The sequence below is a fragment of the Stenella coeruleoalba genome, assembly GCF_951394435.1.
Source record: "Stenella coeruleoalba genome assembly, chromosome: 20".
Classification (NCBI taxonomy): Eukaryota; Metazoa; Chordata; class Mammalia; order Artiodactyla; family Delphinidae; genus Stenella; species Stenella coeruleoalba.
Window position 1 is genome coordinate 29,957,066 of NC_137166.1, and position 15,910 is coordinate 29,972,975.

The following is a 15,910-nucleotide window of genomic DNA, read 5'->3' on the forward strand; positions in this document are numbered from 1 at the left end:
AGTAATAAACCCTCACATATATGGTGCTATGGACTGAATGTTTGTATCAAAATTCATAGATTGAAGCTCTAATCCCCAATGTGATGGTATTTGAAGGTGGGGCCTTTGGGAGGTAATTAAGCCATGAAGGTGGAGTCTTCATGAAAGGGATTAGTACCCTTAAAAGAACGGGTAAGAGAGAGATGATTTCTCTCTCTGCCATGTGAGAATATAGCAGAAGGCATCCATCTTCAAACCAGGAAAACAGCTGTCACCAAGAACCCGACCGTACTGTCACACTGATCTCAGACTTCCATCCTCTATAACTGAGAAATAACCACTTGTTGTTTAAGCCACCCAATCTATGGTCTTTTGGTATAGCATCTTGAACTCAGACATATGGTCAGTTGATGTTTGACAAGGGTGCCAAGACCATTCAACGAGGAAAGGCAGTCTTTTCAACAAATGTTGGGAAAATTGGATATCCCCAAGGCAAAACAATGAAGTTAGACACTTACCCTAAACCATATACACAAATTAATTCAAAATGGATCAAAGACCTAAGCTTAATTGCTAAAACTGTAAAACTCTTAGAGGAAAACATTGGGGGAAAGTCATCATGACATTGGATTTGGCAATGACGTCATGGATATGACACTGAAAGCAGACACAAAATTTAAAAAAGATAAATTGGACTCCATCAAAATTAAGAACTTTTGTGCATCAAAGGAGACTATCAAGAAAGCAAAAAGATAACATACTGCATGGAAATAATATTTGTAAATAGTCTACCTGATAAGGTATTAATATCCAGAATATATAAAGAACTCTTACAACCCAACAACAAAATAATAAACAACCCAATTTAAAAGTAGAGAAAGGGACTTGAATAGGCACTTCTCCAAAGAAGATATACAAGTGGCCAACAAGCACATGGAAAGATGCTCAACATGATTAATCATTAGGGAAATGCAATTAAAACCGCAAGGAGATACCACATCACGCCGACTAGAATGACCACAGTTTTTTTGTTTTTTAAACTGAAAGATAACAAGTGTTGGTGAGGAGAATCCCCGTGCATTGCTGGTAGGATGTAAAATGGTGTAGCTGCTGTGCTTGATAGTTTCTCAAAAGCTTAAATATAGAACTCTACCGTATGACCCTAGGCATATATCCAAAGGAATTGAAAGCAGGGAGTGAAGCAGGTATTTGTACACCAATATTCATAGCATTATTCACAGCAGCCAAAAGGTGGGAACAATCCAAGTTTCCATCCACAGATGAATGGATAAATAAAATGAATGGATAAATAAATAAATAAATAAAATCTGAGCTATAGATTCAATGGAATGTCATTCGACCATAAAAAGGAATGATGAAATGTTGATACGTGCTACAACGTGGATGAACCTTGAAAACATTACACTAAGTGAAATAAGCCAGATATGGAAGGACAAATAGGTATGATTCCAGTTATATGAGGAACCCAAAATATGCAAGTTCACAGAGACAGAAAGTAGAATAGAGATTACCAGGGACTGAGTTATTGTTCAATGAGTACAGTTTTTGTTGGAGACGGTAAACAGGTTTTAGGTATAGACAGTGGTGATGGTTGCACACGGTATGAATATGTTTAATGCCACTGAATTGTATGCTTACAAATGGTTAAAATGATAAATATGTTATTCGTATTTTACCACATCTACTATGTACCAGCTACTGTCCCAGGTCCTGGAGATCCCATATGAACTAGGTCAGCAGGTTAGGCAGAGTGGAAGTAGGTGGAGACCAGTGATCAAGGGAAGGACAAGGAATGTCACAAAGCATTCCAGGTTTTTAATGGGAGCTGGAGAGGGGCTGAGGATGCCCCTCTAAGAACTATTTCAAGCAGAAGAGTTGCTTCAAGGGTAAGTTTTAGGCATGTTACGCTTGAGCTGCCAACATGCCCTTCACTGTTGAGAAGTAATAGTTAATCTCTGTGATACCGCTTATCCATGGTGGGCCTTGGACGTAATCCTCAGACTTCCTCACTGACCCTCAGTTTCCTCATCTGTAAAATGGGGCAGATGATGATTGAACGTTCCTCAAGGGGCTGTTGAAAATCCAATGACTCTGTACGTTCAGTGCCTAGTACTGGATTAAGAGTGTTGGAAAAGATCACTAGTCATTTCCATTGAGTGTCAGATGAAGCAGTTGCTTTGTGTTTAAAGGCCAACTTAGATCCCCAAAATATGTTTTCCTATACTGGAAAATATGCAAGGAAAAGACCTACAGAGTAAAAGACAGATTCCTATCTCCCATCCCACCCGCTCTTGAGCATACATTCTCGGAGAAGGCAGAATCTCCATCACCATTCAAATGGCTGCCCCATCTCTCTCTTGTGTGGCCCATGGGAAGACAAGCTCATCTCCGTGGGCGCCACCAGGCTTGACTGCCAATGACCGTGGCCAATGGCAGAACCCAGCATGGACAGCTACTGATAAGGAGGGACCAGGGGCCTCTGCTGGATGCCTGGGTGATTGACAAAGCCCCCCTGGCTCCCGGAACTGAAATCAACCTTGGCAAGAAGGGGAGAAGAGAAGAGAGGGGAGGCTCTGCATTTGTCTGGATTATTTATCCGAAAGGAACTAAGGGGAAAATCTGGACTGAGCTTATCTCTCTTTCCTAGATCACATTTTCTGCTCTTGGGTAGAATCTGGGCTGGAAAGCAAAGTTTGGTTCAGTTAACAAAAAATAAAGGTCCGTTTTCATACATCTGAGTTTGTGGCTACGAAGGACATCCCAGCTACATTGCCTGCTTGCTATGGAGAAGTGAGGGAGGACACCCCTGCTATGTGATTTGGATCCACAGACATGTATGAAACACTCTCACTTGAGCAATAAGAGGAGGGAGAATGCAAGATGCTTGTTTGAACCAAAATATTAAGGTCGTGGGGAGTTTCCCTTATATTGTCAGGTAGACTGGAAGCTTAGAGAAGTCTCTTAGCGAGAGCCTTGCCATTTCCTGGACCATCTCCTGGAGGACGTGCCATCAGAGTTGGGACTTGAAAGAGAGGCTACAGTGAAAACCTGAAGACATGGTTGGGTTTTATTTTTCCCCTAAAACACCGAGAACTGAGGGTCTCCATGATGAAAGGTAAGACTTGGCCTTTAGTGCTGAGTCTTCTAGCTCAGTTGTGAGGGTCAGGCCGTGCTAGCAGGACCGTACTCTAGCATGAGCGCCAATTCTGAGAGAGTGGAGTTTGAGAGCACGGGCTCCACCATCAGAAAAGCTCTGCTGTGTGACTTTGGGTAAGTCACTTAGCCTCTCTGAACCCCTTCAGTCTCTCTATAAAAAGAAGACAATAACACCAACCTTATAAAATTCTTCTGAGGATAAATGAGAATCGTGTACAGATAGACACACAGACCTGGGTTGGATCCCAGTGCTGCAAGTGCTCCTGCTGCCTTTCACACGTAACCCTGTTCCCCCCAGAGCCCTGCTCCTCTAGAGATAATGAAAACTCGTGACTTCCCAGGCTTCTCTCAAGCTGCAGTCAACCTGCTGTGATCTCGGGCACAGGTTTAGCCGCGTCCACAGATGGCAGCTACGGGGCTCTGGGAGGGGAGAGAGCCACTTCTCCTTTGGGGGCAGGGAAGAATCCATCCTCCTTTCAGCCTCCATCAGGGCTGATGATGGGGAAGCCAAGCAAGCTTCAAGGTGCCTCCTCTAACTGCGGAAGGGGCAAGGTGTGGAAGAGGGAACAGCGTGTGCAAAGACTCTGGCACGCTGGAGGAAAAGAAAGCAAGCCCTCCCTGGCTGAAGACGAGAAAGCTGGCGAAAGGGTGGCAGGAGAAGGTGGCAGGGAGAGCAGCCTTGCTGGGTGCCAGGCACTCCTCTAAGCCTCTGTTGAGCCATTCAGGCCTCAAAACAAGCCCCTGTGGTCAGTGCTAGCATCTTCCTCCCCTTTTATAGATTGTGCCAAAGAGAGGGTTTCTGTGACCTGCCCAACGTCATACAGCCAGGATTTAAAGCCAGCCCCGCTGGCATCCGCAGGACCCCTCTAACCGTTCTGTGTACTGCCCCAGACACAGGGACGATGTTTATTAAAGGTATCAGGCCTTATCCTAAGAGTAATAGGAACTCAGTAGGAGCAGCTCACAACCTCATCTGCATCTTGTGACAAGGTTCCTCTGGCTGTTGGTGGGGAACAGATTTGAGGAGGCCAAGAGAGGAAGCCAGAGGCTACCCACCGCAGAGCCCCTGAAGGCGTTCCTGATGACTGAGATTAGGGGCCGTGGCTGGACTGGTGTTGAGGGAGGTGGGAGAGAAGGGGGGGATATTTTAGAGATGTTGGGTGTTCTCACCACTGTGCTTTACCCTAATTTTATTTGGGGAACAATGAGCTCTTACTGGTTCAGCACTGGGGGTTTTGTGGGGGGGGAGGTGTCAACTCACCAGAGAGCCTCAGCAGCTATTCCAGGGACCCGGCTGTCACTTCCCACTGCCTCTCCTGTCAAGGTGAAGGGCTGGGAACTCCTGCCCCTGAAGCTGGGGGTTGCTCCCAGGGGACCCGCCCTCAGATTAATTCCCCATGAACCAAGCAAACAGGGAGACAGCCCTCCCAGGGGGCAGGAAGCCCTCCCTAGACCCAAAGGATGCTCGCAGGCCACGCCCTGCCCTGGGGGCTGAGGCTTTAACCTGCATTCTGACACAACTGCTTCCACCTCAGCGTGGCCTGTGTGCCTTGGCAAAGGGAATGAAAGGCTGTTGGCAAGAACACGCCCAGAGAGTCAGACAGTTACCCACCATCAGGGGCTGCTTTGAACCAAATCCTCACCTCCAGCTAGTATTTACCTCCGGCACACAGCCTGGGTTCCCTGCGGCTGCAAAAGGTCCGGCCTCACAGGGCAGCAGCCTGCCCCCTTCAGAAAACCCAAAAAACATCACCTTTTGGCCGGTGCGCTCCGTACCACCAAAATTAAGACTGAGTAGAGGGGATCCAGCATTGGGGTGAGGGAGGGAGATTCCAAACTGCTTCCCCCCAGCACCTTGAGGTCTCTGCTATTTGCATTCTGCCTCACCCCATTTCCTGCAACCACTGAGAGTTAATCTCCACAGCCCAGATTAGTTTATTCGATTAACTCTGCTCCCCGTAGACTATCCCGGGAGCTCTCCGCCACGCGTCCAGAACGAGCCTTACCAACAGTTTACCAGCCCGAAGAAGATTCAATAGAATAATCTTTTTCTTTCTTCCTTTCATATGATTGGAAAATAAATTGAAAATGAATTTCAGGCATTGCTTGTGTTTTAAATACGAGATAAAGGGCAGCGCCTCGTGCCAGCTAGTTCAATAGATGGTTCGGGGGGCAGGTGGCTTCCATTATAAGCAACACAAACAGGCTCTCCTAGGGAAGCAGGAGGCTAAGCAAATGTGTTAGGTTACCAACAATATTTGTGTAATTAGACTATTCCATTTCGACACGTTTAACTGATTATTGTTATTTTTTTGTTGGTTTCTGGAGACGTCCAGCATAGCCATCAGAAGTTCTAAAAGAAAACTGTTCCCTCCGCGTCGTATTTCAAAATGTCACTTAAGCCACTGGTACTCCAACTTACCTGCATGTTGAACCACATGGGGAATTTTTAAAAACTTGGATGCTTGGGTCCTGTCCCCCAGAAATGTGGATTTCATAGGTCAGGGGTGTGACCTAGGCAGGAAGAAGATTTGTAAAGCTTGATGATTTTCATTTTTAACTTTTTTTTTTTTTAATTTCTAAAGATTCTTTTAAAAGAGGATTCCAAGGTGGAGCCAAGTTTGAGAGCTTCTGTCACCAACTATTCTCTGCTGATAGCGATCTCAGGGAAACCCAAAGGTGTCAGCCCTCATTAACCATCCTGTTAAGCAGTGCGTTCTCACACTTCTAGCATCATGTTAGAAACTTCGAGTCAACGTGCTCCTTCTTACCTTCTTTTTCTCCAGTGGCGTAGGTGTCTGCCAAGCAGTAGGTGTCTTGGTGGGAAGGCCCCGAGTAAGAGTGACCCCGAGTGTTTGTAAGGCCACCTTCACGGATGTATTCATACAGGGCCTGTGTTCAGCACTTGTCATCACTGTCACCAAAAATGATTTCCTGGGTCATAAAAGATGACTATGAAGCTTGACCCTAAAGATGTGACTTGCCTATTTGCTTATTCAGGTTCAAGATGTGATGTCAAACACTGTTCTATTAGGGGTCGCTTTTCACATGGAATTTGCTCGGGGTTGGTAGCAATGATGATTGGAGAAGCAGCCACATTCTAATGTTGGTCCAGATAGAAGGGTGGTGAGACGCCGAGAATGACGCGTGCTGACAAGGCAAGGAGGCTGGGAAAAGATGTGCAAAGGTAGATGTTACCTTCCCTGGGAGCACCTTTTCAGCAACGGGCAATTCATCACTGCGTAATAATAACGGCAGGATTCTTGGGACAAGGGTCTTCTCTAAGAGATTTCTGGTTCTCATACACAATGCGGCCACTGGTTTTACACAGCCCTCCGCGTACCTATTTGAAAATGCACTGAGATCTAATTAAAGTGGACGACCACACTTCTTTTAATTATTCATTACAGCTCCAGTACACAAAGACTCTTCCTAAAGTTAGAGTAACTGTCAAATAATGAGGCCTTATCCCCCCTTCCACTTCCTCATGAAACCAGGCGTAGGCTAGCTTACCTCCAAATCATATTGGCCCAACATTACTATAGGTGGCAGGAAGCGTGGGTGTCAGACCCAGATATTTTCAAAGAAGAAGCCTATTTTTAAATTAGATTATTAAAACACTCGGACAAGCAGACACGCCTAGATACATGTCAGATAAATAGCTGGGTGCTGGTGCAGTTTTTGAAAGATGGAGTGCATCCACTTTCATTAAATTATACGATTGTGTTAGGATGGGTTGTCGCTCAGCTATGAGACTTCAGCTAAGTCACATTAGAGCCAACATTAGGAGGGTGGATTACTTTTTAAAAATAATAATAACAAATAAAAATTGTAAGCACAGGAAAAAAATCTGAGTGTGTGATTTCGGCCACATGCCAAGAAACAAAAATTTCCTAAACTGAATGATCTCAAGTTTTTTATTAACCAAAATTATTATAAATAGATTTCAAATCGTTTGAGGTTATTTTTCTAAAGGTCCTTGAAGTGCTTCTTAAGTATATGTATTTGCAGGTTCTGCCTGGTGGAAACCTAATAACGGACTCTGTCCTCGACTTACATTTCAGCCATTTGGAATTCCGAACACTTCTTCATTCTCCTTCGGCATATTTTATGGTAAGCCAAACGTCATCTATTTGGAATCTATGATATTTCACCTTTGGAATGTGGGATTCCTTTTGTTGGACTGGTTTAAAAGAATCCTCTCCTCTGTACATTTTCAGGGTTTTAAAGAGGAGCTTGTCCAAAATCCATCACAATGTAGAAACAAGTGCTCACAACCTTTTAAAATCCTAACAGGCCATGGACCAGCCGAGTCCTGCAATTAAATCTTGACGTTAACAGAACTGCATGTTTTTAATTGGATTCTCTGATGACAACTTTTCCGGCCGTTCTTCCCCACGGAGGAGTTGTTACTGGGTCTTATGCCTGGAGGATTCGAATTCCTCATTGACAGTCTCTCCCAATGGGTGATGCTCCATTTAGTAGATTACTCCACACATAGTAGGAACTCGATAATTGTTCCTGGGGTTTATCATTTGGCTACTCATTTTCCATCCACTGTGCTAATAGTAAAAGAAACTCGTTACATGTGTGCTAAGAGTCCTTCAACAGAACAGCACGGGGTCCCCCCAGATCCAGCCTTCAGACGTGGCCCCAGGAACTCTGCTTCTGTGTGGGGAGCCCACAGATCTGCAAGCAGCTGCCACGCTGGGCTCCACCTTCTCACAGGGCGTCATATCCCACAGGGGCCCTTTGCCGGCCCCACCCCCCACCTCCTTTCTTCTGACAAAGTGCAGAATATCAATAGCATTTTAGGCTTAGAAAGTTCAAGGGTCAATCTTCAAGGTGCTTAAGGCAGGGGGAAAACTCCCCAGAGACTTGAAGACAAACTCAGCCCTCAATAGCCAGGCTGGTGTCCTTGGGGTGCCTGACAGCGAAGGCATCTCCAAGTCAATAGAGGCATCCCCGTGTGAAAGCGCCAGTATTCCTCATGCTAATTAAACAAACCAATTATGGTAATTAACTGGCACAAATGTTTAAATGGCTGTGAATCAGAGTGAAGGGGGTTCCCACTTAGCCTCCACACAATTATCCTGGTAAAAATGGATTTCTAAACAAGAGTGTACTAAACATTCGGATCACTTTCAAAATCTATGTATTGAAGTTCTTAAGGACGATCTGCCATTCTGCCCCAGCCTTAGAGCGTTAAAGACAAGAAATATTAGAAAGAAACAAACAAACAAAGGGAGAAAAAGAAAACATAAACCAAATTTGTAAAATCCTGCTACACTGACGAGGAGGCTATGGGACGTTACTTTTCCCATCATTTCGTAATTAAAGAAATTCCGTTTCAGTGAAGGTCACCTTGACGTTAGGAAGGAAACAAGGCCTGAATGATATGCTAATTAGGACACATCTCTTTGGAAACTGTCTAAATGGCTGAATAGATATTTTTAGAGCAGGCCTGTGGTTAAAATAGTTTGCACCAAATTCTCGCTTTTTGTTTTCTTCCTAAAGAGAGTTGGTTGGTCAAGTGGATCCCTTGTTGTTGAAATTCAATCAAGGGCATTAAAGTGTAAACCAGTTGGAAAAACAAAGAGCTTTAGGGAAATTAGTTGCTTCAACAACAACAAACAAGCACTTGGTAATCTTCTTAGAGAAATTAATGAACAGCAAACCCCCCTCAACTGGGGAGAAGAATGATCCCTGGCTCTCAAAGCACAGGCCTGGGAGGTTTAGAGAGAAGGTGTGAATGAAGAGAGAAGGATTAAATCGAACTTCAATGAGAACACAAAGAAATTTGGGGGATCTGAGAGCACAGCGCACCCATTTTCAGATGGAAGAGTATTTTGGAAGGCCAAGGGGTCCTAATCCTTTATGCAAATCTCCTTAGATTGAAGTTTGCTTAAGTGTTTTATTTCTTTGCATACAATTAACATTCGAAGCTCTGAAATGCTAACCGACTTCAAAGAAGCCTCCTGGTCTAGAAGCATCTCGAATTATCAAGCATGCTGCATTTCATCATCTTCCAAAGTTTTCTGATACTTTAAAATGAAATCTCATTTTTCAGAGTCTTGAAGGCCTTACAAGCACTCAAAGAAAGAAAAAACACCTTCCCCACCAGCAAACAAACAAACAGAGCACCCCGTCTCCTGCATTACGGGCCAGAACCTTATCTTCTTTTCGTTGGGCTTAAGGTTGATAATTAAATCTCCTATTTTTACTTCCAGTTTGATCGTGTTCCCTACACTCCTCTTTTTGATTTAAGATGCAAATCATAACCCTGAACTACAAGCAGTGTTTTGTTTTTTAAAATATTTATTTGGAAATAACTTGAAATTCACAGAAAAGTTACAAAACTAAAAACATTATAAAGAACACCCTTTCCCCTTGGCCTAGATTCGCCTACCATTAGCGTTCTTTCCCATTGCTGCATCACTTGTGCATATCACACCCACACACACCCACACACACCGAATTTGCTTCTTTAAACTACTTGAGAGTACATTGTACACCTCAAGTTACATACCCTGAGATGCTTCTGTGGGGATTCCCTAAGAACAAGAATATCTTCTTACATAACCACAGTAAAGTTATCCACTTCAGTAAACTTAACCTTGATACAGTAACTTTTATCTAGTTGATCATTTGTGTTTCAATTTTGTCAGTGGACCCAGTAATGTTCTTGATAGCATTTTCCATCTTGCACTACAAGACCTGATGTAGGATCAGGTGTTACATTTGGTTGTCATACCTTTTTTAGTTTGAACAATGTTTTTAAAATTATATAAATTTTAAGCATTCGGATATCTCTAGCAAAAAATGATTAGATTCAATAAATGACTGCATTATTTAATTTAGATACCTAAAGTTTAAGTTTTTGCCAACATTTGTCTTTGATGTATGTGGAACCCAAGAATCAGGGAATAACAGTACGAACAGCAATGACAGTAAACCTTTACTGATGGCTTACTATGTGCCAGGAGCTCTGCTAGGTGATTTATATGGACTATCTGTGTGATTGTCTGTTCTATCAAGGCTTCCTTTTCTCTCTCCCAACACAGAATGAAGGGGTTTCCAGAAATGTTCAGGATCACCCTTCTCACCCCTTCTAAGAATCTCAGCATTTGAATCCCACTTCTGCGATTCAGACCTGGGGTCGTGCAAGCCATGAAGGAGGTCCAACACCCCAGGTCTTTAACTAGTAGATAAAACAGACAAAGTTGAGGGGACAAGTGCTAGGAAGAAAAATAAAGCAGGGTCAGGGAAAGAAAGTCAGATGGAATGGGAGTGGGAAGTCTATTTCATTTAGGGAAGTCAGGGAAGACCTCTCTTATGGGTGGCAATGGAAAAGAGCCCTGAAGTCAGGAGATGAATGTGTGATGCCTGTGGATATGTGGGGGAAGAGCAGCCTAGGCAGAGGAATCAGCACGTGCAAAGGCCCTGCGGCAGGACCAGGCTTGGTGTGCACCAGGCACCGTGGGGAACCCACCCAAGGCTGGAGCACAGTGACCTGGGAAGAGAAGGATGGGAGAGGAAAGAACAAAGGTGGCATGGAACTGCTAGGGTGAGGACTTGTAGGTCATGGTGAGGACTTGGGCTTTTATTCTGAGTGACATGAGAAACCATCACAGAGTCCTGAACAGAAGAATCTTTTTAAAGGTTGTGATGGAGAAGCAGGTAGAAACCAGGAAGCTATTAGAAGGCTCTTATAACTAATCCAGACAATCGTGGTGGCTTGGACCAGTACCAGTGGGATGGCTATGTTTTGATGGGAGAACTGCCACGCTTTGCTGATGGATGGGATGTGGGTATGAGAGAGAGAAAAGGGTTAAAGATAGCTCCAAAATGTCAGGCCTGAGCAATGGGGAGGACAGACTTCTCATAGACAGAGATGAGGAAGGTGCCGGAGACAGTTTTGGGGAGAGGATGAGATAAGAGTGAACATCAGAAGTTCGTCTTTGAACACACGAAACCCCCATTAGACTCCCAAGTGTCTGTCAATGGAAGTGAATCTTCCTCCCAGACTCTGATATTTGAGGTCAGTCGAGCCTTGAACAACATGGGGTTTAGGGTCGCTGACCCACCTCCAGGCAGCTGAAAATCCACATATAACTTTTGACTTCCCCCAAACTTAACTACTGATAGCCTGCTGTTGACCAGAAACTTCACTGGTAACATAAATGGTAGATTAACACGTATTTTGTATGTTATATGTACATCTACATACATATTTTGTGCATTCATGACATAACTTTTTCTTCCTTTTTTTTGATATTTCTAGGCTATGTGGATCAGCTGTGACTTTTTTTTCAAATTGCTGCAAATCTCCAGAAGTTTTTCCAATTTATTTGCTGAAAAAAATCCACGTATAAGTGGACCCACGAAAGTCAAACCTGTGTTGTTCAAGGGTCAACTGTATTTTATCAAACAGGGGTGGGGGGCTTCCCTGGTGGCGCAGTGGTTGAGAGTCCACCTGCCGATGCAGGGGACACGGGTTCGTGCCCCGGTCCAGGAAGATCCCACATGCCGCGGAGCGGCAGGGCCCATGAGCCATGGCCGCTGAGCCTGCGCGTCCGGAGCCTGTGCTCTGCAACAGGAGAGGCCACAGCAGTGAGAGGCCCGCGTACCGCAAAAATAAAAAAGAAAACAGGGATGGGAGATGTTCCTAGATTTTGATAGAAGTGACCCTCTGCTTCTTGTCCTGGCAGAGTTCCCCCTGCTTCATCCACTTGGAGCATTTTCAACCCCTTCCTGTCCCCAGCCCCACCCCCTTTCCCCAATCTGTCCCAGTTCCAGAAACCATCACCACATCCTTTTGGGTTTCTAGGTCCCTGTGCTGACAAAGCTTCTGGGCGAGGGGTAGTTTTCCAGTTCTCCTAATCTCACTCTGTCCTTCTTCCCACACAGTGATTAAGAGGGGCAGGCTCTGGACTCAGAAGACACAGGTCGGAGTCCCAGCTCTCCCCTTCTTAGCTGTGACCTTAGACGAATTGTCATACTTCTCTGAGCCTCAGCTTCCCTGTCAGTAAAATGGGGATGAGGAGGCTCAGACCTACCCAGAGAGCTGTAGCAGCTGTGATAAATCTGGGGCCACTGCGACTCACAGGGTGCATTTATGGAAAATGGGAGACGCCCCTTCCTCCCAGGGACACTATCCTGCTTGTGAACAGAATGTGAACTAGATGTCAGCCCTACCTCGTCCTTCCTCGGCATCTCTGACAGGGTATTGTCTGCCCAAACCAGTCATACAGGTCCTGGAAATAAAGCTACAACCTTTAGAACATGATATGCACTTGATATATACTCGCCAGTTTGCTAAGTGCTGTTCTCAAGGCAGCCCGGGCTCCTCTCCCGGCCTTTACCCTGCTTTGAATGGCCCAGAAAGTTTCTTCTCTGAATTCAAACAAGGTAGCCGAAAGGAGTAGCCCTGCCCATCAGAATACCCAACCAAGAGCTGCCCCGCCCTTCCACAGAGGACAGGTCGGTGTCGGGAGGCTGGCTATTACCACTTACGTTTCCATGTACCTGGTAGCAGCTGTCGGTATTTCTAAACTTGCAAAGAAAGGAGACTCATTTTCCCAGTTCCAGAAAATGGCTTGAGGCCTCCTGAATGCCCCCTTCAGACGGGCAGCTGGAGCAGGCTGGGGAGAAAGCAGCGCTGCGTGGTCTTTCTCAGGACCATCTGGGCAACTCGGCCTGTTCTGTGGCTACGCCCGCCCTGCTTGTCATCCCCAATCATACTTGCTCTAATCCGTGTTTTAATTTACTCTGCTGGTTCAACACCCGTGCTGCCAGGGCGGTCCTTGGGGCCCCCTCATTCCTGCTGCTGATGACAAGGCGTATGCAAAAGGCACAATTATTCACCCACCAAGGTGACAGAGGAGGCCTCTGCCTGGGAATAGGTTTCCAGCTTCTAACATTTTCATGTCAGTCGCTGAAGCACTTTGCAGTTTGCAAACAATTCTATGGAGACCTTTTTTTTTTTTCTCAAAAAAGCATTTTGATCCTAGCAAGTGACGAGACTTCAAGTGGTGGACGGCTGGCTCGCCACTGATTCTGAAGGCCCGTCTTCAGAAGGGTGGCCACACGCTCCTCCTATCCAGCTGGATTATTGGATTTTTTTTTTTTTTTAATCAAGTAAGATTCCCCCTCTCCCTTCATCTTCTCCTTTTCCTCCCAACCCCCAACCCCAGCCTGCTTGGCCTCAAACAAAGGAAAAATATGTCAAGCCCGGCCTATTAATTCGCACAGATTTGGCATTGTTTCTGTTCTCATGTGCACCACATTCCAAAGCACCAAAATAAAACAGCTCGAATGTAGCTTTCCGCTCCCGAGCCCATGATGTATTTCATTTGCTACGGTCCAGCCATGGTAACAATGCCTTTCATTTTCTTCTGGCCTAAGATGATTTTCTTTTTGTGAGGGCCATTTTGAGAGAGAGAGCGAGAGAGAGAAGCAGAGACAGAAAAAAAGAGAGAAAAAGAGGGAAAGAGAGAGAGAGAGAGAGAAGAAAAGAAAACCACTTCTCTTTTCCTTTTCAGGGTATCATTTGCAATATAAAGCTAACCTGGGGAGTGCGGGGAACAATGGCGCTGCCCATAAAATGGTCCCCGCCGGGGGCCCGCATGCCCAATGAGGGTGATGTCGAGCTATTTAGTTCTTTGTCCTCCCATAATATCTACTTAATGCAGTTCAATAGCGGCGGATTGTTAGTGGCATTAAGGATTCTATTAAGTTCTTCCCAAAGCCCTGCTATTCTCCTCCAGCTGTTGAGAGCCTGAGGCTTTCAGCTGAGGCTGGGATAGAACCTTCCCAGAAGCACCTCTGCAAAATGGGTCTTCTTCAGGCTCAGAAAGACCACGCTAGATTGCAGACCGGAGCCCAGCGCAGAGACCTCTGCCTATGGCTAAGCAGAGCTGTTTTCAAATCCCACCAGGCCCCAAATTTGAATTTCTATCAAATTCTATCACATCTGTAAAATGCTTTCTCTGAAAACATTTTTAGAATGTTTTAATCATTTTTCAGTTCTGCTTTAGTGAGAATAAATAACCCACTCTGTTCTGATTTATTCTTTATTGTTTAGGTACAATCGGACAAGAGTTCAGTTTCAGATATGTTGACATAATCCTACCTCTTTAGAAATCTAATTAAACATTTTCTAAATTTGATCACGCCATTTTTCTTTTTGTATTTAGATACCAATACTCTAACTTCATTTTTAGATAGGAAACGTGGTGGGCCTTGGGCTGATGGTGAAATGGCTTCTACCCTACTGGCAAAAAGTTTTGCCCAAGGCGCAGTGGTTGAGAGTCCGCCTGCCGATGCAGGGGACACGGGTTCGTGCCCCGGTCCGGGAAGATCCCACATGCCGCGGAGCGGCTGGGCCCGTGAGCCATGGCCGCTGAGCCTGTGCGTCCGGAGCCTGTGCTCCGCAACGGGAGAGGCCACAACAGTGAGAGGCCCGCGTAACGCAAAAAAAAAAAAGTTTTGCCCAAGAATGACTCCACATTATTCTGAGCCTGAATTAAGTCAGCCGGTGAGCCTCAAGGGCAGCCTTTTGATCTCTACTTGATGCTTCAAGCTTACCTCCTAGGATCTGGGGAAACCAAATAGAGCCGGGTGGCTAGGTTCCCCTTTTCAGGGCCTAGGATCATACCTGGCACACAGGGGTGCCCTCTGCTTCCCACGCGAGGATCATTTATTAATGAGTTCTTGAGAAAGCCATCCAGGGATCCTTGAATGCTATTTCCCTCTTGACGCCACCCTGCCCCACAGACACTCCGGGGCGTGGTGGTCGGTGGGAGGGGGGGCGTCCCATTCTTGTCCGTTATGACAGGAAGGACCGGCAGAGCAGCCCTGGGTGCTGTGGCATCCGTCCATGAGCCGGTCACTCTGTCCAGAATAGACAGAGAGAGGGAGGAGGGGCTGCAGGAGGACCAGCCAGAGGAGAGGGGGCCGCACCAGGATTTCACACAGTTGGCTGGAAGAGGCAAGCACTAAGCTGCCTTTTCAACCACGGTAAACCCCGTCCATCTGGCCACCCTAAAACTCTGTTAGCTTGTCCCCCTTGCCCAGGGCTGATTAGGCCTCCTGAAGCAGAAGTAACGCCATCAATGGTGTAAAACCCCGGCCACTTGAGGGTATTACATTTCACTTCATGCTTGACTTAATCAAAACTGGGGAAATGAAATGTACACCTTTTTGATGTTCTTTTCCCTGCTGTTTAAAGAGAAGAATCTTAACCCATTTGATCTTCACGTGCACCCAGTAAATGACCAAATATGGCAAGCTGTCAGAAGCAGAAGGCGGCCAGTTGCCAGGCGGTGTTGGGTCACTGAGAAAGCACTTAATGCGGGAAAACTTAAGTTTGGAGCCCAGGGACTTTGTGGCAAATGCAGCATTTTCCCCAGCCAGCCTGCAGTTAGGAACTTTGGAAAGAAAAAGGTGGGTTGGGGAAAGGATTCGGAAGGAGGGAGCATTGGCTGACACTTGCTTCTCCGGGCCTTTGGAATTTCTCTCGGGTATCACTTCTTCCTGGAAGTTTTTCCCACCCTCTCCCCAGTACTGGTGAAGAAGGAGGGGACTCTGGGGTCACTCTCTGTATCTTTGGGCAAGTTACTTAACTTCTCTAGGGGCCTCAGTTAACTCATCTGTAAAATGGGGATGATTATATCAATCGTTTTGACCTCATTGGTTGCTATGAGGATTAAGTGCTATAATGTATGTAGAGGGCTGAGCAGGTTGTTTGGTA

At 45.6% G+C, this 15,910-nt stretch overlaps 1 long non-coding RNA gene across 1 annotated transcript in view; it reads left to right on the forward strand.

The window, feature by feature from the left end:
• The window catches only part of LOC307179053, a 181,921-nt gene extending 168,137 nt beyond the window's left edge, over positions 1–13,784 (forward strand). Inside the window, exons 5-6 of the long non-coding RNA XR_013825321.1 lie at positions 7,168–7,269; positions 11,441–13,784. This is a non-coding gene — a long non-coding RNA (uncharacterized lncRNA). The remainder of the gene's footprint in view (positions 1–7,167; positions 7,270–11,440) is intronic.
• The last annotated feature ends 2,126 nt before the right edge of the window (positions 13,785–15,910 follow it).